Genomic DNA, 24,260 nt, shown 5'->3' on the forward strand with positions numbered 1-24,260 from the left:
CAGAGGCAGGCATATCAAGCCACCTCTTTGAAAAACATCCAGGCCCCAGTAGGGGTCGCTGAAGCTCACCATGATTTCCAGACACAGATGTGCATGCACGTGCACACACACAGAGAGACTCACACAATATATATATATATATATATATATATATATATATATATATATATATATATATATATATATATATATATATATATACACACACACACACACACACACTAAAAAAAAAGACTTCTGGTTGGCCAAAAGGCAGTCCAGCATTTCTTTACAGTGGTGTTCATTGTAGGACAATCAAAAACCTTTAATACTACATTGAAACTATAAAAAATGGTGTTGATACATAAGTCAGAAAAGACTTGATGACAGATAACATACACCCCTCCAGGGGCACTGCTGCCATTTCCCCCAGCAGGCTTTTTCTCATTTTTTTTTAAACAGTCAGTATCAGATATGCCACTATGGTGTTAAAACATCCCAGTAATCTTCCTACTACCAATTTTACAAAATAGCAAAAAGCCTGCGAGTGGTAAGAGTGACATGCTGGGGGTGGGATGGGGAAGGCTAGGGCAAAACCTGTTTGGAAGCTCCATCGCCTCTGCTAATATCAGGGGGTTTGGATCACGTCAACTCCACTCAATCTCCTTTAATTCCCCTCCTTACTACAGTCCTTATCCCACCTGCCTTTTGTACATGCAGTTCCCATGATCTCCAGTGTAGCTTTTTTGATTACCAAAGGAGGGCCTCTTCTCCCTTTCTCACCATTGAAAAAGCTGGTTGGATCCGACTCAGGGAATTACGCCAGTGGGGAAGCAATCTTAGTGTGAGTTTTCTGCACCGAGAACATAACTATGCCTCAGCTTCTGCTATGTGTGGGGGTAACTTCTTTTCTGGCTCCTAAGAATGTCCTTAAAAGCTATTAAAGGTCTATTAGAACACTCACAGTTCAGCTCGGAAATAGCCCCATTTTACAACAGACTGTAATTGTTTTATTTACCGTTACTGAATCATTGTTAAAACACTCCCCCTTTACTATGCATTGGTAATTGCTTGGGAAAAGCTGCCTCATAATCTTTTTTCCATTCGATTTTTAAAATGCCTATAAATATGTAGCCCACTTTTCTCATACAGTTGTAAATAAATGCATATATAGATGCTATTCTGATAACATCTATCAGCCATCTCCCAACAACAGTTGCAAGAGGGAGTACTGTTAATATAGGATTTGTTGAAAAATGAGATCTGTCAGGGAGTACCTGAATGCTTCTTCCTACTCAAACATTTGGGGGTAAAATCAAGCCAGATACCGAGAGAAGCTTCTGCTGTTTAGTGATTTAGCAGATGTTTATGCGCCTGATCTAGGGAAGAAGCACAATGGCATGCTCACAATGATGGTGAGACATTCAAATTAAAATCTACTTGATTGTTTATTTAATTTATATCTCACCCTACCCCAGAATTGGACTCAGGGTGGCTTTGCAGCATAAAACCATCAAACAATAAAAATAGTAAAACAGTAAATAACTGAAACAGAAATGAATAGCAGCAACCGAAGATAACAAAAACCCATGCCTCATGTCAGGCAAGAATAGCATGTACCACAAGAGACTCCAGCACCCCCAAAATATTTTTGTTTCCCTCTTGGGAAATGCTTCTCTGACGTCATGCATGTGGCTCATTGAGGTGGCTCAGCTGCAGTAGAAGAAGCTGTTTAGATCTAGAACAGAGCTTTAGAGAAACATTGCTCCCTTCTCTGAATTGCCAGATCTTATTTTTAAAGTAAGCCTTTAGTCCTTCTCCTTCTAGAAATATAAGGGGAAAATGTGCAAGCAAAACTCCAAAAAAAGTTCTGAGAAATTCATGACAAGAAAAGGAGCTGAAGGCGGGATTTGGTTCAGCTAAGGGCTAACTTGTTCACAAGACCAAGAGTAAAACTTCTATAATGGATTTTTTAAAACCAAAGTCTCCCCTCTATTATTCAGATATATTTGAGATCTTACTGGGTCGAAAGTATTCTACAAAACAAGTTTGCTTTGTCTGCCACTCAAATGAAAGGTCTAGCAATGGTGCATGTAATGTTCCCTGATTTAAAACATTTTCTCAAATATTCTGAAGTGGGACCCACCATCACTACATGGGCCTATCTCAGCTAATGGCAGCATGGGTTTGGAATGCAATGAATGTTGGCTACCATTCTTATCATCTCTCACATAGCTGGGTGCAAGAGAAGCACCTGTGGTGAGCACAACCCTGCCTCATTAGCCATCCCATCTGTGGGAAACTGGGTGGTTTAGCCATCAACAATGGCATGAAATTGCTTCCTGGTGAACCCGGAAGTGATGTCACACCTCTCCAGGAATTGTCAGAAACACTATAGTGTGAAGCCATAGAATTTTTGACAATTCCTAAAGAGGACTGACATCATTTCCAGGTTTCTCAGATTCCTAGAGAAGTGTAACATCACTTCCACTGTTGCTGACCTTTTTTCTTTCTCCTACTGGCCTCTAGAGGGCCAAGGTGCAAGGCCAACTGGGGGTAGGAAACTCCCCACCCCCAAGAGGCATGGGGGAACCTTAGTGTGGACCAGTGACAGCCAGTGGCACTGGCTACTAGGCATGTCACTACTGCATGCAACTGGAACTTTTGAAGGATGTTACTCCTGACATAACTGTAAACACTGCCTTATTTCTGTACTGGGCCAAAATGATTCGTCAAGACAAGGAACAGTTTTGTTGTCCCATTTAACTGTGATCTTATGTAAATGTATTTTAATCCTGATGTCCAGTATTTTAACCTATTTTCTGTTTTTCAACCCATTGTTCTTTTAACCTGTTTTTACATGCCATTAAAGGTTGATTGATTGATTGATTGAACTGGAACTGAACCAAATCTTCAGGGTATTGGTGGTACTGGTGAAGAAGTCAGGCTAGGGCATCAGTCACCAGCAACATGAGTCTGTGAGGTGATGGATGTCAGTTACCTGTACTGCACTGTGGTGCTGAGCCTCTCTCTGTTAGTCTCTCCTTGTCTGAGTGAAACAAAGAAGGGAACACAGCCTCTCCACTTTTCTTTTCCTGTTGCTGAGAAGAGAGAGGTCCTCAATCTCCTCTCCCAACCACAGCCTTTGAGGGAAGGGGGTTGTTGTACATCTTCTGACCTTGCAAGAAAGCCTTGACCCACTTGAGAGTCATGACTCACAGTCTGAGCACTGCTAACTCATCTTTTTCTGGGTATGCTTTTTCTGCAGCATTGTGAACCTTCTATGCCTTCAATGAATTATTGAACACATATCTGTATCCTTTTACTGAAGCGTTCATAGCATGACCAGTGGCTGGTACAAGTCAAACCTACATTAATTGTCAGTTCCCACTGTCGTTTTTGTAAACCAAGGGCCAAAGTAGATTTTTGGTTTTATAAGGAATTAGATCCAGGTTTCAGTGATCCAACTTGGATCCCCACAGCTACAAAGCAGTTCTGGGGAATGGCTATTAAAACACAAAGCAGAGCCTGTTTGGGCTCAGAAAGAACAATAGTGGGGGTGGGGGGAAGATGAGTTCCTACCTCACTCCGGGGTTATTTTCCAACACTGAAACAGCACACATGGGGGAATTATTTCCCTATTTTTACTGCTCCACGAGCACAGAATGTCAAGAGGGGGACATGGAAAAGGTCCACAACTAACAGTGTCTTATGCTGATACATTGCTGGATCTAACCCTTTTAACTTGAACTGAAACAGGAACCACAGCTCTTCTAATCCCAGTGCTTTACAATCTTGAGAACTGTGGGCCAGAGAAAAAGACGAAAGGCACAGAAAAGGGAAGCTTCCCCCCCTCCAAACATATCAAAAATATCTCAGGCTAATACACAATATATTTTGAATGCCTGAAACTAGACCATTTGATTAGATTAAGATTATATCAGTCAGTGAATAAACAAGGGAAAAAAGAGGTAAGTAGGAAGAGAGAGAAAGATCCTATCAGGTGGGCATTTCAGGCATTGTTTTTCACCCAGCAGCCTGCATTACATCTCTAGCCCTTTGCCATGTGAAGTTTTTATAGCAATCCAAGCTTCTGACTTCCACCGAGATGCTGATTTTACCTTCTTGCACAGGGCTGCAAGGGAAATGGCATTCGCTCCACGTGTCTATCAAGGCCAAGCAGCACAAAATGATTACTTTATAATGAAGGTGTTTACAAAGGCAATTATGTCCCACTTATCACAAATGAGAGATGAGTCCCTCTGCCCGCCACAGTTCTTTGCACATAATTCAAGCATTGTCCTTGCCTGGAAGCCCAGGATAGCAGGTGTAGTGCTGTTTAAGGACAGCAAGAGAGATGCCCAGAGTGCATGGTTTTCTTTACGTTCTGCTTTCTCTACAGCCATCAGACCCTTCACCCATAGTATCCTAGCTTTCAATACACAAACCTAACCTCTTCCCATGTTGGTTTTGTCAAGATTTCCAGTCCAGATGCATTTCTAGTTTCCTGCCCTTCCCTCTAAACCCCTCCCCCCCCCTCTGGATTTGGCTGCAGTAACTTTTCCGCAACTTTGCATACCCTGATCTGAATGGCCCGGGCTAGTCTGATCTTGTTTAGGCTTGGCTGCTATGTAGGGCCAGCCATGGTTAATATTTGGATGGGAGACCACCAAGGAAGTCCAAGTTTGCTATGTCTGTCTCTTGCCTTGATGTAGTTGCCGTAAGTTGGCTGCAATTTGAAGGCACTTTCCACCATTAAACCAAAGGGCTCAACTCAGTCACAGTGTAGCTTATAAACACCAGATACTAATATAAAATACTGACTATCTGGTACATGTCCAAGAGCATAAGAAAAAAAAACTTTTGACATGTGTTGAGGGGGGTCACATCCCTTGTAAAGTCTGGCATTTTGATGAGAAACAATAAATGTTTTTGACAATGCTCTGTGTTACAGAGATATCAAATATATATGGCTTCTTTCTTTTCATTTTATCACAATCAGGAGTAAATAGCACAGAATCTTATCTCTTAGAATTAAATCATACCTCAAAGCAGTGACACCTAGTAACAGAATAATGTATTACAGAATACTGGGGCTCTCCTTTCTTGCATTGGGTTGCTTTTAGCTGGTGGGGGGGGGCAGCATATGCTAATGAGTTATGCTAATGAGCTCCACCACCTATTTTTCTACAAAACTACCTCTGTGTATCATCAAACCTGTCCTCCACAAATCTGTCCAACTCTCCTGTGTCCATCTAAGCCAGTGATTACTACCATGTCATGTGGCAGTGAGTTTTTCAAATAATTATTACATACAGAATGTACAGAGCATGGAGTATAGATAAGCGATCATGTGAATCACTACAGAGGGATGAGAATCTGACCTCCTTTTCTGGCACTGTGAATGGGCTGTTTGGAGACAATTATAACCACCACTGGCCTGTGGCTTGCCTTTCATTACAGATCTGGTTGTTTTACTTCTGGCTACGCTTATGTCTGTACACAATTTCTCTGTTTTATCTTTGGCATGGGGTGGTAACAGTGAGAAAAGTGGAAATCAATACAAAGGGAGAAAATAAAGCTATACCAAGCATGACGGAAGCTGGAATTAGAATACAGCAGTCCAATGCTCTTCCAAAAAACCTCTGCCTATTGTTCTCCCCCCCCCCCCTCAGATTTCCTCTTGGACGAGCAATTGTGAAGCCAGCCTGTCTGGAAAAATGAGCTGTCATTCCACACAATGAACAAACACCATCGATTTTAATGTGCATGTGTGCAGAGGGAGGGCAACAAACAACAGAAAGTGCAACACAGTACAAGGCCTGTTGCAGCAGGGGCGCAGTCAGCAGGAAACAAATGCCTCATTTTGTTAAGTCTTCATGCAAAAATATCAACCACAAGAAGCCTGGGAGTGAGAAAGGGGAGGGAGACCACACCAATGACAATGAGCAGCTTTGCTCTATGCTCTCTATAAATGACTGCTGTGCCAAGGGCTGGTGCAAACATTGGTACTTGAGTGTGCTTTTCTTGTTTTACATTCTCTAGAAATACCCCATGATTTTTACTAAATTGCTTACTGTTCCTTTACTGATGTTCACCACCATGGTAGTGAACAAGATTTGCCAATTGCCCACCTATGGCAGGCAAGTTGCAGCCTCTGCACTCCATGACTGTGCTCACTTAACTAAGCAGTGGGAGGGAAAGGGTGTGTGCATGGGGGGAAACCATGTCTATGGTCTTTATCACAGAGATTGGGAGGATTCTAGGAGTGGCACAGGCAGGGCTGGAATGTTATTTCACTAGTGGTGCTTCCCCCTCTCCAAGCTCCACAACTCAAAAGCTCTTGGGGCTTGCACAAAGCTGGCAATTCTATGAAGTGAACAGAATCTGGGGCCCAGATTTTAGCTCCTACACCAGGGGTGGCCAATGGTAGCTCTCCAGATGTTTTTTGCCTACAACTCCCATCAGCCCCACCAATTAGCCATGCTGGCTGGGGCTGATGGGAGTTGTAGGCAAAAAAACGTTGGCCACCCCTGTCCTACACAATTCTAGGTTGTGCTTTGCAAAAGACAAACCCCAGAAGGCTGAGCACAAGGTGAGCACTCGAGGAAGAATGCAGCCAAATGGAAATCTGACAAATCTCTTTGTTTCCTTTCTGTTCACAAATGATTCTACCTCCTCCCACCTTGGGTGGCTAGCAAAACTAGATCAGATAGCAAGTTTAACAAAATGCCAACAGATGCAAAATCAACCACAGCAGAGAATTCAATAATACTATTAACAGAAGCTCTGACCAATAATGCAGATCTTCCTCTTCCTATGGAATGGCTAAGTTTTCTACCTGCTGAAAGGAAAACAATGATGGAGTTCAGCAGGTCTCCTTTGGCAAAGCATTCTGCAACTGAGATGCCATGAGTTTTAAAAGAAGAGTCTTGTTGCCTGTCACCACCATGCAGACATCTCAGAAGGTAGGAGGAAACAAAGGGAGGCTCTAACTGAGCTGAATCTAGTGTTGTCAGCTCTAGGCTGGGAAATTCCTAGAGATTTTGGGGTGGAGTCTGGAAAGGATAGAGTTTGGAGTGGGAAGGGAGCTCAGCAGGGATGTGATGCCATAGAGAACAGCCTACAAAGCCATTATTTTCTCCAGGGGGACTGATTTCTGTAGTTTGGAGATAGCTTGTAATTCCAGGGGAGTTCCAAGCCCCACCTGGAGATTGACTACCTTAGATGAACCTCAGCATCCTCATGTAGCTGTGGAAGAGAGAATAGATTGGGAAAACCAAGTAAAAGAGTAAGATGGTCCTGAAAAGGTGTGGGTGGAGTGAAGAATTAACCTTCAAATCAGTTTCTGTCAGCTTTTATTTTGGCATTTTCACCATGCTGGTTTCACTGTGGATCAGGATTCCCTAGCACAGGTTGTCAAACTCATTTGTAATGAGGGCTGGATCTGACATAAATGAGATCTTGTCAGGCTGGGCCATGCGTGTCATAAAATGTAATGGCAGGTAGCAGAGATATAAACTTTACAAAGGACACAAACACAAAGTTTTTTTTAAAAAAAACTTAAAAGATTAGCACTCTTGCAATATTTTATTTATTTAACAGTCTCTGATAAATAACACCTCTTGCTCTGAATTATTGCATCAAAATCTGGAGACAATGTCTGTGCTGTAGCAATTTTGAGTACGGTGTTCAGGTGTTGTTCAGGTGGGTGTCTATAAGTTGCAAACCCTACTTTTGATTCATTGACCTTCTTTACAGAAATCTCTTGGTCAATGCTTTGAGCCTAAGACCCAGTGAGAAACATTAAATGGCTGAGCATTGCAAGCTTTTGTACATAAGTTCCTTCATGTGCTGGTTAGCCAATGGAGCAAATAGAGGCTTTGCTCTGTAGCTCCTGTGTGCTTGAGCAAGCCTGGCAAGGCAAGTTGTGATGCAGAAGGAAGCAAGAGAGAGAGAAGGAAGCAGATGACTGTGAGTTGCTCATGGGCTCTGAGTACTAAGTTTCTGGTACTAGCTAAAGATATACTCATTTACATGGGCTGCTGGTTGATTTTCTGTTGATGATGCTTTTTAAAATGTGATTATTTGTGATTATTGTTTACATTCATTTTTAATTAAATTACCCATAAGCTGTCTAGAGCACCTTCAATGGAAAGAGCAGGATGGAAATAATTAAAATAAATAAAAGCTACAAGAAATACATGAACACATAATCTTGGGGTTGGGGACAATTCTTTAATGTTTAATGAACCCTCTCTCACTTCTTCCTATGTGTTTAAAAATCCAGTTTGGATTATTTTTGTATAATAATATGAACTTGGTTTTGTGCTTGTTTTTGACTTCCCCTTTTCACCTGTTTGGTTTAAGACTTTTTCCTTCAGTCAATAGGAGCATGCTCCAGGTAACTAACATTCTGTTATTTTGACCCTCTGTGTCATGAGTGTGACTGGGGGGGAAAGGAGGTGTAAATTCCTGACAAGATGGAGACATCTAATTCACCATAAATCTAGCTGTGATATAATGTTGTCCTATTGAAGATTACATGGAGGAAGAAAGGAATGGGCCAGAAATTGATGCTGAGGAAAGGAAAGCTGCAGGGGTTCAGGCCCAAATCACACCAGTGAATCCCCTGAAGAGGTCTGTCTCAAAAGCAACACCCCAGGAATACAGGAAGTGGAAATTCTATACAGATGCATTGCAGTATCTCTGCTTTAGGAGCCCCATGATGCAGAGTGGTAAGCTTCAGAACTGCAGTCCAAGCTCTGAGTTTGATCCCGGTAGAAGCTGGGTTCATGTAGCGGGCTCAAGGTTGACTCAGCCTTCCATACTTCCAAGGTCTGTAAAATGAGTACCCAGCTTGCTGGGGGTAAAGTGTAGATGACTGGGGAAGGCAATGGCAAACCACTCCATTAAAAGTCTGCTGTGAAAACGTTGTGATCTGATGTCACCCCAGAGTTGGAAACAACTGGTGCTTGCACAGGGGTCTACCTTTACCTTTTAACCTCTGCTTCAGAAAGAAGGGGGGATGGTTTGTTTGTGAGATGCCTGAAGGAATTTGGGAGACAAGTTCAGTCAGAAGAAGAAAACCATGAGGAGAAAAAAGCCCTTGCCCTTCAAATCCAAGGGAGCTTAGAAATGCTGCAGATTTCACTGAGAAACATGTTTGATAGCTGAACATAAATTGTTTGGCAGCTGCAGTCACCTGTGAGATGACCACCCAATCTGTTCTTCTGTCCACTGACCACTTCAAATCACTGCCGAACAGCTTTGCACCTGTGCAGTAACTGTGGTAGCGGAATTTCATTTTCTTACAGCTGAATTTAATTTCATAGCCTTCTGGGAACTTTTGCATCTGTTCAGTAGGCAATTCTACCCACTGTCATGGATTAAATGATGTAAGGGCCAAACTATGCCTTTCATAAGGATGTGTGAAAATGCACATGTATAAAATAGCAGGGCTGATAACAGGGGTCTGTACAACTACCAAACGATAAGACTGTTAAAAAGTTGGGGTTTTTTTTTTAAAAAAAATAACCACTAGCTTCCTTATTTTCTCATTGTTCATTTATACTACTAATTGCTGTGGCACACAGTGACAACAAGTTTGTGAGGGAGGGAAGAGGGGGAAATTAGACTTGCCACTGGGCTCTGTAAGAATATGCATGCATGAAATGCTGCCTATTTCTCTATACTTTACTGCCTAAGTACCTGGAAAATAACCCAAGGGACAGGGTTGACCTGCTCACAAACAGGAAACTGACTGGTGGACAAACAGTTTCCAGTTCACTGACAATGAACAGATGATGAGCCAAACTGGTGGGTGTTCAAGCATCCCTAAAGAAGTTTGGCATCAGTCCAAATGTTGAAACATGCTGTTTTGTGCTAAAGAAATAAGATATCTGTGTGGCTTTGTAGCCTGCAACTTGTAACCAACAACTTAACACTGAAGAAGCAGGAGGATGGGGCAAACAAGAAGCAAGAGCAAACTCATCTGAGGAAGGTGCTCCCCAAGAAGAAAATCCTAAGGCCAATTTCATTAAAAATGAATACTTGCTTTGCACACAAAAGACTTTACTGTCTCTTTTAAAAATTTACTTTAGAGGAGGGCATACTGTATGATCGATGGGAAAGTCAAACCTGAAGAGTTCCATCTACTAGGATTGGTTTTTGGATGCAGACTGGATTATGGAAGAAGATTTTGCCGTGTGCCAAAACAGCAGATGTGCAATAGAAGGAACTTGAACTATGAAGACAGAAGATCTCCTCCTTGACACCCTCTGTAGGCTGGAAAATAATCACACATTTTCTTTTTACAAATGCAGGAAATGAGCAGATTTTATGGAATTATTAAAGATGTGGCTCTGTGTAGTGTAGTCTTAAAACCGCAATATGTGTTAGGTTAGGATCTTGGTCAGAGGGTTAAATTCCAAAAGCTCATGATGGAACACAATGCTTTGTAGGGTCAGTTTTGCAATACCTGTATGGCAGCTTAGGCCATCTCAGCACCAGCTTTTGACAATCCCATCATTGTGCTAGAGCAGGGGTGCCCAACGGTAGCTCTCCAGATGTTGTTATGCCTACAACTTTCATCAGCCCTAGCCAGCATGGCCAATGGCTGGGGCTGATGGGAGTTGTAGGCAAAAAACATCTGGAGAGCTACCGTTGGTCATCCCTGTGCTAGAGTACACATTGTTGTGGCCAGGGGTCATTTTGTAGAAAAATAGGTGGTGGAGCTCATTCAGGGATTGTTATGCAGCTTCACCTACTATTCAATGGACAAGATAGGAAGGAGGGGGGGGACACCGTTAGAAAGGTTCAGCAGCTGTACTCCTGTGAGCTTCTGCTGAATTCAAGGCCTGGTTGTAGCCCATTCACAGGCTTTCTCAGTAGCACCTCCACTTTATGAACATGTCAGAAAGAAGACCTCTCTGTTGATGACCGTCAGAAGAAACTGTAAGACAAAACTTATGAGAAGGGCATTTAGCAAGTAACATGATGTGATTTTAATAGCAAATTGTGAGTGAGGGCACTGGCTTTGTTGTTTGCTTTTTTTATTATGCCTCAGGCTTCTAGGAGAAAGAATATAAATATTTTTAAATTAATATATAAATAATCCTTTGGAAGGCACTGCACTACAGTTCTGTCCACAGTTCCACAGTGTCCACAACCCACATGGGTTGTGCCATGCGATTCTACTCCTTCAAGGAGGAACAACATGTGCATTTTGCAAGCAGGGGCAATAGGGGGCTGGTAATTGCCCAGAAATGTGGTTGTGTTCCCTGTTTTACCCGCTTGCATTTGGGGTTACACCAAAAAGGAATTGTACCAATGACACAGGAATGTGCAGCTGGTGCATGTCCAGTGTCCCCCCCAAACACACACTCCAGTTGCACTGTGCATATCTACCATGTGTGTCTTGTATAGGAGATTTTTTTAGAAACTGATGAAAGAGGAAGGCTTGTTCAGGCAATATACAGTAGGTACACATTTTGGGGTTGACACGTTGGTACCAATCATGCAGGAGATCCTCCTTCCTTGATGTGTAGGGTGTCTTGAAATTCCAGGTGAAGAAGTACAATGAAGGCTTCAAATTATGTCAATATAGGATTTAGTTTGAAGTAGTTAATCAACCTGCTTTGTTCCCTTGGGGGTAAAACTCATTGGTAGTGCATTTGACTGAACAATTGCACTTTTGGACCCATAGCTCCTCAGTATGATAAACATTACCCTGACCTAGACAGCATAGGTGTAAAGTACTGGGGTCGGCGCAGTAAGAGACCAGAGTCGGAGAGTGATTTCAGCAAGCTTTACTTCAGGAACACCAACACAAACTGAGCTCTATTCAAACCTCCTGCTCCTTTATACAATTCTTGCCCCCTTCTGATTGGACCTTAACTATGTACATGGATTGGCTATTTACAGAGGCCTAAGGGCCTATCAGGGTACAGTATGAGCCTAGATGTTGATTGGCTACTTATGTTTCAATCCTTCCCCTGATTGGGCATGCTTAGGCCTTCTCTGGAACCCTGGTGTGGAGTACAAGCTTGGCTTGTTCAGCTTCCCTCCAAAAGTAACAGTTCCCTCCAAAAGTAACAGTTCTCCATTTGAACCTAGGACACAACACCCCTCCCCCCATAGTTCCAGCTATCAGGTGACATAGTCCTGGAGATATGCCGGAGGGCGGCGGTCTCGTGTCGAGCGTCGGAGCTCCGAGGGGACTGGGCGTTCCGACTCGGTTGGTGGTTCCGCAGCTGCAGAGCTGGAGACATCTGGGACGGCGGCCCCGGGAGACCTGGGTTCAGCTGCGCGGTCAAGGGTCTCCTCCTGCTGGGCCGAAGCGGGCTCCACGGAACCCTGTTCTGTGTCAGGCTCACGGGGACTTACGTTGTCCGGATCTGGAGCCTCTGACCTTGGCTCCCCGGCAGGCAGGCGACCACGGAGTTGGTCGATGTGTCGCCTCAGGAGATGTCCACCCTCCAAAGTCACTGCATAGGAGACCGGTCCGGTGACGTGGTCCACCTTTCCAGGGAGCCAGGCGGGGCCAGTGGTGGCATAGTTCCGTGCCCACACTGTCTCACCTGGGTAGAACCCTCTGGGGGCTTTAAGGTGTTCCGGCGCCGGTCGCCTGTCTGGGGCTCGGTCAGGGTGCAGCTTGTCCAGCAGGGTGGTGATGCGGCGGCCCATGAGGAGTTCGGCTGGACTGCGACCTGTGGAGGCGGTGGGTGTGGTCCGGTAGGCCATTAGGAAACACGACAAGTCTTTTGGCCAGTCTGAGGGGCCCAGACAGTTCAAGGCCTCCTTTGCCGTGCGCACCATCCGCTCTGCCTGGCCATTGGTGGCTGGATGAAACGGGGCAGAGCGAATGTGCCTGATGAGGTTCCTGGCTAAGAAGTCCTGGAACACTGCGGACGTGAATGCTGTGCCGTTGTCGGTGACGATGGTCTCCGGCAACCCGTGGGTTGCAAAGATGGCCCTCAGAGCCGTGATGGTCGCCTGCGATGATGGCGAGGGCACCTGGACCACCTCCAACCACTTGGAGTATGAATCCACTAGTATGAGTAGAGTCCGCCCATGGAAGGGGCCAGCAAAGTCCATATGCAGTCTTGACCAGGGGGTTTTGGTGGATTCCCATGGTTGCACTGGGCCACGTGGGGGGTCAGGCCTTGACACCTGGCATGTCGGGCACCTTTTAACCCAAGCCTCAATTTCTGCATCGAGGCCGGGCCACCAGACATAGCTCCGTGCGAGAGCCTTCATGCGGACTATGCCCGGGTGTGCCTCGTGCAGGGCTCTAAGCACTTGGTCTTGCAAGGGTTTGAGGATGACGACTCTGTTGCCCCATAGTAGGCAGCCTTTGTGGGTGGATAGTTCGTCTTTCCAGGCTGCAAACGGAGTAAATTCCGGCCCAGTCGAGCCCTTGGGCCACCCCCTCCCCACCCAGTCCAAGACACGGGAGAGGACTGGATCACGAGCGGAGCGGGCAGCAACGTCGCGGGCGAGCAATGGCCTGTCCGGAAGCATGTCCATCAGTAGGATCTGATGAGCCGGGGCTGGATCGGGATCCACGTCAGGCAAGGGCAAGCGGCTCAGGGCGTCAGCATGGCCCATTGCCTTGCCCGGGCGATGCACTAGGGTGTAAGTGTAGCCGGCTAGAAAAATGGACCAACGGAGGACCCGTGGGGACAACACCTGAGGGGTCTGCCGGTCTGATGCAAAGAGGCCCAAGAGGGGTTTGTGGTCCGTATAGAGGGTAAAGGGCCGGCCGTAGATGTAATCATGAAATTTTTTGACACCGGCCACAACTGCCAACCCTTCTTTGTCGATTTGGGCGTAGTTCCGCTCCGCCGACGAGAGGGTCCGCGAGTAGTACGCGATAGGGACTTCGGTCCCATCAGGGAGTCGGTGGCCCAGAACTGCCTTCACGCCATAAGGGGATGCGTCGCATGCCAGGACCAAGGGCAGGGTCTCGTCGAAATGGGCAAGGACGGAGTTGGACATCAGGAGGCCCTTGATATCTTGGAAGGCTTTAGCGTGCTGGCGGCCCCACGCCCAGGGTCGGTTCCTGTCTAGAAGCCGGTGCAGGGGTTCGGCCACCGCTGCCTTGTGGGGGAGAAAAGCATGATAAAAGTTTAGGAGGCCGAGGAAGGCCTGGAGTTCTTGCTTGTTGGTGGGCGCTGGAGCATCTCTGATGGCACGCAGCTTGGCGTCGGAGGGATGGACCCCCTGGGCATCGATGGAGAACCCCAGGAATTCCACCCGATCCACGCCCAGGAGGCACTTCTCCCGTTTGACCTTGAGGCCGGCTGTTTCAAAACGTTGTAGGACTCCTCTAAGGCGGGCGGCGAATTCTTCAGGCGAGGCTGCAGCGATCAGCACATCATCGAAGAATGGAGTGACTCCGGGAAGTCCTTTTAAAAGAGAGTCCATGAGTTCCTGGAACAACCCCGGAGCCACACTCACGCCAAATTGCAACCGCTTTACTCTAAAGGCCCCCCGGTGGGTCACAATTGTTTGGGCGTTGGCCGTGGCCTCATCCACCGGCAGCTGTTGGTAAGCTTGGGCCAAGTCCAACTTGCCAAAAAATTTTGCGCCGGCTAGGGTGGCTAGAACGTGGCTGACGATGGGCACAGGGTATGCGTGGGCCTGAAGAGCCTTGTTGAGGGTGCACTTATAGTCTGCACAAATCCGCACTTCCCCACTGGGCTTGACTGGAGTCACGATGGGAGTTTCCCAGGTTGCGTGGGTGACAGGCTCTAGTATTCCCTGTGAAATCAGTTTATCCAGTTCCTCCTCAATTTTAGGCTTGAGCGCGAATGGAACTCGCCGCGCTTTAAGCCTAATAGGCCGCACTGTGGGGTCGAGGTGTAGTGTAACCGGGGGACCCGTGTAGCAGCCCAAGGTGCCATCGAAAACGGCCGGGAACTCTTCACAAACCTTGTTAAAGTCCACTCCGACAGTCTTATTGACCCCCCTGATCTCTATTCCCAGGGGCTTGAACCAGTCGAGACCCAAAAGGTTTGTAAGGTGGTTCTTGACCACTAGCACTTGTAGCTGGCCCTTGAACCCCTTGTATTGGACTGGGACCGGGCCCACTCCCAAGATAGGCACCTTATTCTTCTGGAAGTCCACTAAGGTAAACCCCGGGTCCCTGAGACAAGGCCTCAGCCTGGTGGGGATTTTAAAAAATGTCTCTGCCGCTATAATAGATGATGCTGACCCAGAGTCCACCTCCATTTGGCAGGGCACCCCCCCGATCCCTACATTGACCCGGATTTTGGAGGGCCTGACTGGCGAGGGTAGGTACTGTACCGGGTATGGGTGGGCGTGGAGAGCGTCGGTCTCGAAGTCTGGCTGGCCCTCGGAGTGCGCAGATCTTTGCGGGACACGTGCTCGGGATGTGGATCTGCAGGCACAGGCGATGTGGCCTTCCTTGTTGCAGAGTCGACAGGTGGCATTCCGGAATCGGCAGGTCTTTCGCTCGTGCTGGCCCCCGCAGCTTGCACATGCAGGTGGTGTCTTGTGTCTCATGCCCTGTGGGGCATGGGTGGTCTTCCTTCCTGCTGAACGATAGCCGGTTTGTAGAGCTTTGTCCTCGTCTGAGTCCTCTGTAGATGGTTCAGGGTTGATCTGGTGTGCCGCAGCCTGTCTTGTCAGCCGTGGCTCTGCTGATCTGCCCTTCTCCCAGCTGGTGGCCACATCGATTGCCTTTGTTAGGTCGCACTCGGAGAGGGACAGGAGTTTCTGTACTAGTTTTTTGTCCCTCAAGCCCCATACAAACTGGTCAAGAAGGGCTTCATTGAGGTCTGCGAAACTGCATCGGCTTGCCACCCGGCGCAGGCTTGTCAAGAACGCCATCGTGGTTTCGCCTGCCTTCTGTGTCCTTTGTCGGAAGTCCCAGTGCCGGGTGAGCTTGGTTGGCTGGGGCTGGAAATACTTCTCCAGAGCGCTGATGATGTCGTCCACCGGCGTCTCTGAGAGCTTCCTGGGTTGGAGAAGAGCCCTGGCTAAGTCCACGGTCTCCGTGCCACACGTACTGATAAGCAGAGCTCTCTGCATGGTAGTCTCTGTAATCTTCCGGAAGGTCAGGTATGACTGGAAGCCTTCGACCCACGAGTCCCACAGCTCGGGGCGATCGATGCTAAAGGGCTGCAGGAGGTTAGCTGAAGCCTCCATTCTTGGCAGCGTGTCTGGGCGGCTTGAGAGATGGGGTGTGCGCAGAGCGGAGGTGTGGACCCAGATGGCTTGGATTTAGCCACCTTTCCGTGTTCCTGGTTCTGTTGCTGGTTCTTACTGGCATCCCATCCTCGTCGCCAGTGTAAAGTACTGGGGTCGGCGCAGTAAGAGACCAGAGTCGGAGAGTGATTTCAGCAAGCTTTACTTCAGGAACACCAACACAAACTGAGCTCTATTCAAACCTCCTGCTCCTTTATACAATTCTTGCCCCCTTCTGATTGGACCTTAACTATGTACATGGATTGGCTATTTACAGAGGCCTAAGGGCCTATCAGGGTACAGTATGAGCCTAGATGTTGATTGGCTACTTATGTTTCAATCCTTCCCCTGATTGGGCATGCTTAGGCCTTCTCTGGAACCCTGGTGTGGAGAACAAGCTTGGCTTGTTCAGCTTCCCTCCAAAAGTAACAGTTCCCTCCAAAAGTAACAGTTCTCCATTTGAACCTAGGACACAACAATAGGCTAGCCTGATTTTGTCAAATCTCAGAAATAAAGCAAGGTGAGCCCTGGTCAGCACTTGAATGGGAGACCACCAAGGAAGTTTAGAGTCACTATGCAGAAGTAGGCAACAACTTCTATTTGTCTCTTGCCTTAAAAACCCTATCGTTTCCATCATAACATTGATAAACATTGCATTTTTTCCAGTTTTCCATATTTCCTAATGTTTCTAAATTAACCTGCTTATTATGACAGCGTGCTCTAAACAGAGATAATCCTGGGCTCAGCTGATATTTACATTTCTTCTCCGTTACAAAGGCTGGTTTAATACATGGATTAATATTGTGTGCACAGTAACTGCACAACCTCTGTTACCAAGAAGAAGAAGATGTTGAGATGATAGAAACACATTATCTTGCAATAATTTATTACCCAGTCTCGTACATGTCTCATAATGGAGGATAATAATCAGGGCTCTTTTTCTAGCAGGAGCTCCTTTGCATATTAGGCCATGCCCCCCTGATATAGCCAATCCTCCTGGAGCTTACAGTAGGTCCTGGAGCTTACAATAGGACAGAAGATGAAAAGTCTGGGGCAGGGGTGTCAAATTCATTTGTTATGAGGGCTGGGTCTGACATAAAAGAGACCTTGTTGGGCCGGGCCGTGTCTGGTTGGGCCGAGCTACGTAGGGGTGGGCCATATGTGTACCTCTTTAAGACTAGGTAGCAGAGATATAAATTTTATAAAGAACACAGACAAATATATATTTTTAAAAACTTAAAACGTGCTTAAAATGGTAGCACTCATTGGTCTTAAAGGTGCTTTCTTTGTATTTCTCCCAGGGAATTGGGCAAAAGAAGCTCTGGCTCTTTCCTTCCTTCCCCAAGGGAGGTGCCTCAACCAATGGAGAAAATAGAGGTTTTGTTCTGTAGCTCCTGTGCAATTGAGTAAGCCTAGCAAAGCAAGCTGTGATGCAGAAGGAAGCAAGATATAGGGAGAAGGAAACAGATGACAGCCAGTTGCTCAGGGGCCTGATAGGAGCCCTCCAGGGGTCTGATTCAGCCCCCAAACTGCACATTTGACACCCCTAGTCTAGGGGCTAAGCTGAGTGCTAGGGAGGTAACTGAGGAACCAGACTTTGCACAAAGGGCCAATGCCCAGAAAAGAAACTATACACTGGGAGATAGGATTGTCAGCTCCACATCTGGAAATTCCTGGAGATTTGGAGGTGGATCCGGGGGAAATTAAGGTTTAAGAACATAGAACATAAGAGAAGCCATGTTGGATCAGGCCAATGGCCCATCCAGTCCAACACTCTGTGTCACACAATGGCCAAAAAGGGAAGGAGCTAGACAGAGGACAGAAGAGGACAGAAGGACAGAGGACAGAAGTCCATCAGTGGCTATTAGCCACCGTGTGTGTGTGTATATATATATATATACACACACACACACACACTGTGGCTAATAGCCACTGATGGCCTTCTGCTCCATATTTTTATCTAACCCCCTCTTGAAGCTGTCTAAGGTTTGAGGAGGGGAGGACCTCAATGAGGTATAATATAGTTTCTATCATCCAAAGGTAGGGTTCCCAAATCCCCCGCTAGGCCTGGAGACCCCCGATTTGGAGCCTCCTCCCCCCGCTGGCCATAAAAGGGAAAGCGGGGGGAGGGGAGGGGGAGAACGGCAGCCCTTCCCACCCAGCCCCGATTGCAGCAGCCAGAGCTCTTCCGTTTTCTCAGGCTGCTTCCCGCCCCCAGTCAGCCGGCCGGTGAAGGGAGGGGAGCCCAGCCCCGCCCCCAAAGGACCATGTGCCTTTGCGCCTCCGGAGGTGAGTGAGTTCTGCCGGCTTCCTATTCCATGCCATAAAGTGCCCAGCTGGTGTGCCTGTGTTGCTGTGAGAAGCTGGCAGCAACTCGTGAGTAGAGAGGCCAGTCCCCTGCATCAGATTTGCCAGGAACGGGGGGGGGGGGGGAAGGGGTGGGAGGGGGGAGGGGGAGGGGGTGGAGAGGGAAGCGTCTTCTCATAGGGTATAATGGGGAATTGATCTGGAGGTTTCGGGGGCTCTGGGGGAGCTGTTTTTTGAGGTAGAGGCACCAAATTTTCAATATAGTATCTAGTGCCTCTCCCCAAAGTATCCCCCAAATTTCAAAACGATTGGACCAGGGGGTCCAATTCTATGAACCCCAAAAGAAGGTGCCCTTATCCTTCATTATTTCCTATGGAAGGAAGACATTTAAAAAGGTGTGCTGTCCCTTTAAATGTGATGGCCAGAACTCTCTTGGAGTTCAATTATGCTTGTCACACTCTTGTTCCTGGCTCCACCCCAATGTCTCCTGGCTCCACCCCCAAAGTCCCCAGATATTTCTTGAATTGGACTTGGCAACCCTATCCAAAGGTGCTATTTTCTCCAGAGGAACTGATTACTTATAATAGTAGATGTTCAGGTCTCACCTGGATGCTGGCAACCTTGTTGGGAAAGGTTGGGTTTGTGCTTTCAGGGCCCACACAAGGCAAACAGCTGTTAGAAAGTGGAGCTCCATACAGACCTCTGGCCACCTGAGGACCACTAGGCAGCCTGCCAGTACAGACCTCTGGCCACCTGAGGACCACTAGGCAGCCACAAATAGGGATGGGCACAAACACACAAATAAACAAGGGGTTTGGGAGAACATGCCTCCCACAAACCCTGTATAAACATCCATGGAGGTTCATGAAGTTCAGGGAGGGTTTGTGTGGGCTCCAAATGCATTTAAATACCTTTGGAGCCCGACCAGAAGTGAGCTCTGAAAGGCATTTAAATGCCATTGGAGCCCACCACCAGCCCCGTGGCCCCCTGTGAGCTCTAAACGCCTTTGGAGGGTTGGGCTGGCCTGATTGAGCTCTGAAAGTGAGTTCTAAAGGCCTTCCAGGTGGGGCCTTCTGGGTGGGGCCTACCCATATAAGGGCATATAAGACCTATAAAAGACTTCAGAGCTCACTCTGAGAGCAACTGAGATTCCAGAGCACGCCCCAAAGGCCTATAAAGGCCTTCGGAACTCACTCTCAGCTCAGTAGGGCTGGCCTGACTTGGAGGTGGGCTCAAATGGAATGCCTTTGGAGCTCCCTTCGAGTTGGTGGCCCAAACCAGAACCAAGCTCCAAGGGCATTTAAATGCCTTCAGAGTTCACTCAGGATGGGGCCAAACAGACCTGACAAACTGGTTTGCCCAATGGAGGAGTTCATTGGAGGTTTGTGGTTCATGAAAACCCTGAACCACAAACCTCCATTTTCCCAGTTTATGTCCATCCCTACCAAAATCTTGTTGGTTTCTAAGGTTCTTCTGGAGGCAAATCTACTAAACACCAGAGGGAGAACTCATTGGGGCCAGGTCTACAGGTAACCACTTGCTGCCACCTGGTGTCTTGCTATTACCTGGTGTCACGAGTCAGCAAGGGCTCAGTGATAGCGAGGACTTCTTAGGACAAGAGGAACCCCATTTAACCAACCTTGAGTCAACTGAAGATGACCAGCAGGAAACTAAGCAGCAGGCTTGTCAGGATTCACAGAGTCAAAATTCACAGCCAACAGTTGTTGCAGAGCCACTGACACCCTCAAGCTCTGGTTCAGCTGGTGAACCTCAGCTGGCCACTCCCAGCCCACAAGTTTCACCTACATACACCCTTAGAGCACGACAGATGAAGGCTGAGAACAGAGCTACAGACAAGATGGCAAAGTGCATGTCTCCTGGCCCAAAGTCAGCTGCTTACTGATAACAAAGATGAGTAGTTGCAGGATCGCTTCTGAGCAGCTAGCTGCAAGCCTGACTCTTAAATGGGCAACTATAAAACCAGCCAAGAAAGGCTGATAGGCATGGACACAACATGTATGATAGACACTAAACCTCAGACTTGTCTTTGCCTAATTCTTGGAACCTGACCTTGAACTGAACAACTCTGCCTTGTCTGACATCTGGAGCCCTGACCTTGGACTGAACTACCTTGCCTTGCCTGACCCCTGGCACCTGATACTCAGAGCCTGCAAGCCAGTATACCTGGTTTGCATAACTTACCCAGGTCCAGCTAGTAAGACTTTCATCCTGTCATTGGCTCCTTTCCACCAGCAAATCTTGCATCATCCCATTCTTCCAGAGTACATTATTATGGGCTTTCCAAATTGAGGCAATGTGGAGGAAAAATGAAATGACAATAGAAAGGCAACATGGTTATCAGCATTTTCCAGAGGGGAAAGTGAGAATGTTTGGGGCTGGGGCATAATCTGCATTGTTTTATTGTCACTGGCAAGATCTAGATGTAACAACAAAGAGAGCCATCCATTAGTGGTTCCCCCAGTGCTGCAATTTATCCTTGTCATTTATGGACCGCATGGTATTATTGGCTCTATTTTTAAGATCTGATTACATTTTTTATTCATAGGGAGGTTAGGTTTATATATGTTGAAGATCAATAAAAAGCCTCTAGAATAACTGCATTATTAATAAAGAATGCTTTTTCAAGCAGACAGTAGCTACTTTTTAAAAGAAGCCTGTAAAGAGAAATTGGTGTTGTTTTTATTTTTTTAAAAAAGATTTACTTTTTATAAGAAGCCTGTAAAGTGAAATAGGTGTTGTTTTATTTTCAATTCATTCTTGTCCTTAGAGTCTACAGGTGTCCAACATCTTTTGGTGTAGTGGTTAAGTGTGCGGACTCTTATCTGGGAGAACCGGGTTTGATTCCCCACTCCTCCACTTGCACCTGCTGAAATGGCCTTGGGTCAGCCATAGCTCTGGCAGAGGTTGTCCTTGAAAGGGCAGCTGCTGTGAGAGCCCTCTCCAGCCCCACCCACCTCACAGGGTGTCTGTTGTGGGGGAGGAAGGTAAAGGAGATTGTGAGCCGCTCTGAGACTCTTTGGAGTGGAGGGCGGGATATAAATCCAATATCTTCTTCTTCTTTCTCATCCTCATTTGCAATGAGAACATGTGAGATTTTTGATCTGGATGAACTTGGATCAAAATTCCAGCAAGTTGGATACTGTACTTTGATTCTGGAAGTCTAAAATTTCAGGAACAAAGAGTCCAATGTCACCTTTAAGACCAACAAAGTTTTATTCAAGGTGCAAAATAGTGAAGATTTTTTTGCATGCTAATTTACTACCCACCCTCTGTATGTATGACTGCCTTTTCTAATTCCATTTCATTGTCCAATTAAGTGTGCTTCCACATGAAAGTTCACACCTTGAATAAAACTGTTGGTCTTAAAGGTGCCACTAGACTCTTAGCATCCGTGCCCTGCAGGAATTACTGCATCCCTGCAGGGCATGTAACGGTTCTGCCAAACAGGAGTTAGGAAAATAAGAAGAGTTCTGCTGGACCAGACCAGTGGTTCATGTAGCCCAACATCCTGTTTCACACAGTGGCCAACCACTTGTCCTGAAGGGCCAACAACGTTGTAGAGCAGGGATGTCGAACTCATTTGTTATGAGGGCTGGATCTGACATAATTGAGACTTTGTTGGGCTGGGCCATGTCAGGTTTAAGATTTAAGATTAGGTAGTAGAGATATAAACTTTATAAAGGGCACAGACAAACACACTTAAATATTTTCTTTTTTAAGAAACTTAAAAAATTGACACACATTGCTTTCTTTGTATCTCTCCTGCGCAATCCAGGGAACTGGGCAAAGGAAGCTCTGGCTCTTTCCTTCCTTCCCCAGGTGACCAGGAGAGGGAGAACCCTCAGTCAATAGAAGGAAGAGAGGGTTGGCTCAGTAGATCTGCTGTGCGATTGAGAGAGCATAGCAAATCAAGCTCTCCCCTCCCCTTCCTCCTTAAGAGAGGAGCCTCAGCCAATGGAGAAAATAGAGGTTTTGTTCTGTAGCTTCTGTACAATTGAGCAAGCCTTGCAAAGCAAGCTGTGATGCAGAAGGAAGCAAGAAAGAGGGAGAAGGAAGCAGACAACAGCCAGTTGCCTGGGGGTCTGATAGGAGCCCTCTGAGGGCCTGATTCAGCCCCTGGGCCACATGTTTGACACCCCTGTCCATTAGAGGCCATGCTGATACTGAGCAGAGCAGTACTGCCTTCTCTTTTCCTGTATTGTTATTTCACCAACTTATTTTACCCTCAATGAGTAGCAGTCCTGTTTCCTTTCTCTGACTTCGAACATGTCTGGAAAGGACTCCTTTTGCTATTTTTAGCATCCCTTGCCAACCTCAGCTTATTTAGAGCTTTAGCTTGGCTGATACTGTCCCTACACATCTGGGCTATTTGTCTGTAGATGTCCCTGGTGACTTGGCCCTCTTTCCAATTCCTTACATGTGTTCCTTCTTGATTTTTCAGCTTGTCATTTAGCTTCATATGCTGCCTCACTGGGTTCTTTAGAAATCTCTCTTTGTTATTTGTATTATTCAAAATTCTGCCCTCAGTAACATTTTTTTCATTAAGTCCTACCTATCTGGAACTGCTTTCTCTAACCACAGAATTTCATCTTGCCTCTAAGAACTTATTTGAGTATGCTCACTTTCAGTGTTTTACAGTATTAGAAACTAGCATTTATCCAGAATAGTTAGCCGTGTTAGTCTATTGCTGCAAAACAGAGAAACACAGTTCTCTTCATCAAATGCATCTGATGAAGAGAACTGTGTTTCTTGAAAGCCTATGCTGCAATAAAATTTGTTAGTCTTAAAGGTGCTACTGGACTTATTACTATTTTCTAGCATTTATGTGACCACTTTTCTCCAAAGCTGCTCCCATTTTCACCTCATCAATCAGTTCTTCTCTCTTAGAACCAAGTCAAGAATAGGATCAAGTCAAGGAAGGTTCAAGTCATACTTTCCTCTAACTTTTTAACAACAACAAAAAGCTGTCAGCAAAGTATGTCAGGAATTTATTGCTAGCAAAGTTTGTGCCCCATTATTGCTGATTCTTGGTTCCTTGAAACATCAATTCTATACTTTGTTTCAAGGAAGGATCACCCACATCCACTCCTTGGTTAGAAGACTCCAACTACAGTATGGTTGTTCATTTCTTTCTCCATTTATTTTAGGCAGGTGCTCTCGACAAGACTACCCTGCTCCTTCTCTTGGATTTCTAGCAGGTCTGTAGCCAGTATTTCATGTTTGGTGGAGTCCACAGCAGGATTTATTGTTTGGGGGTGGGCGGGGGACCATCCAGTTTGGTAGCCCAGGGCTCTCGGCACTGTCCACAAGCTAACCCCCCTTTGCCTGGGCAGTCACAGCAGCTCTGGTCCCCCCACCCATCTCTCAGAGAGGCAGAGTCCTCTTGACTCTCCCCCCCCCCTTTGCTCTGCAAGGTGTGTTAGGGAAGGGGAGAGAAAAAAATGAAAAGACCTGCAGCAGTGCTATTACTTGTTCAGAGTGGCAGCGAGCAAAGGGAGCAGATTGGGGGCCCTCCAATGGAGGGGTCATATAGTTGGAAGGGGGGGTTTGAAAGGATGGACCTGGCCCCTCCCAGGCCCCACTTTAGCTATGGGCCTGATTTTTAGGATGTACATTTTTGAGATATAATGCTATGCCCCCTCCCTTTCTGTTGCATTTATGCATTTTGAACAAGTAACATCCTTCATTTGCTACACTGCAATCCTTTGAGTCAACCTCCAAGCCTCAGTTATACCTAT

The sequence above is a fragment of the Heteronotia binoei genome, chromosome 12 (genome assembly GCF_032191835.1).
Source record: "Heteronotia binoei isolate CCM8104 ecotype False Entrance Well chromosome 12, APGP_CSIRO_Hbin_v1, whole genome shotgun sequence".
In the NCBI taxonomy this organism is placed as follows: Eukaryota; Metazoa; Chordata; class Lepidosauria; order Squamata; family Gekkonidae; genus Heteronotia; species Heteronotia binoei.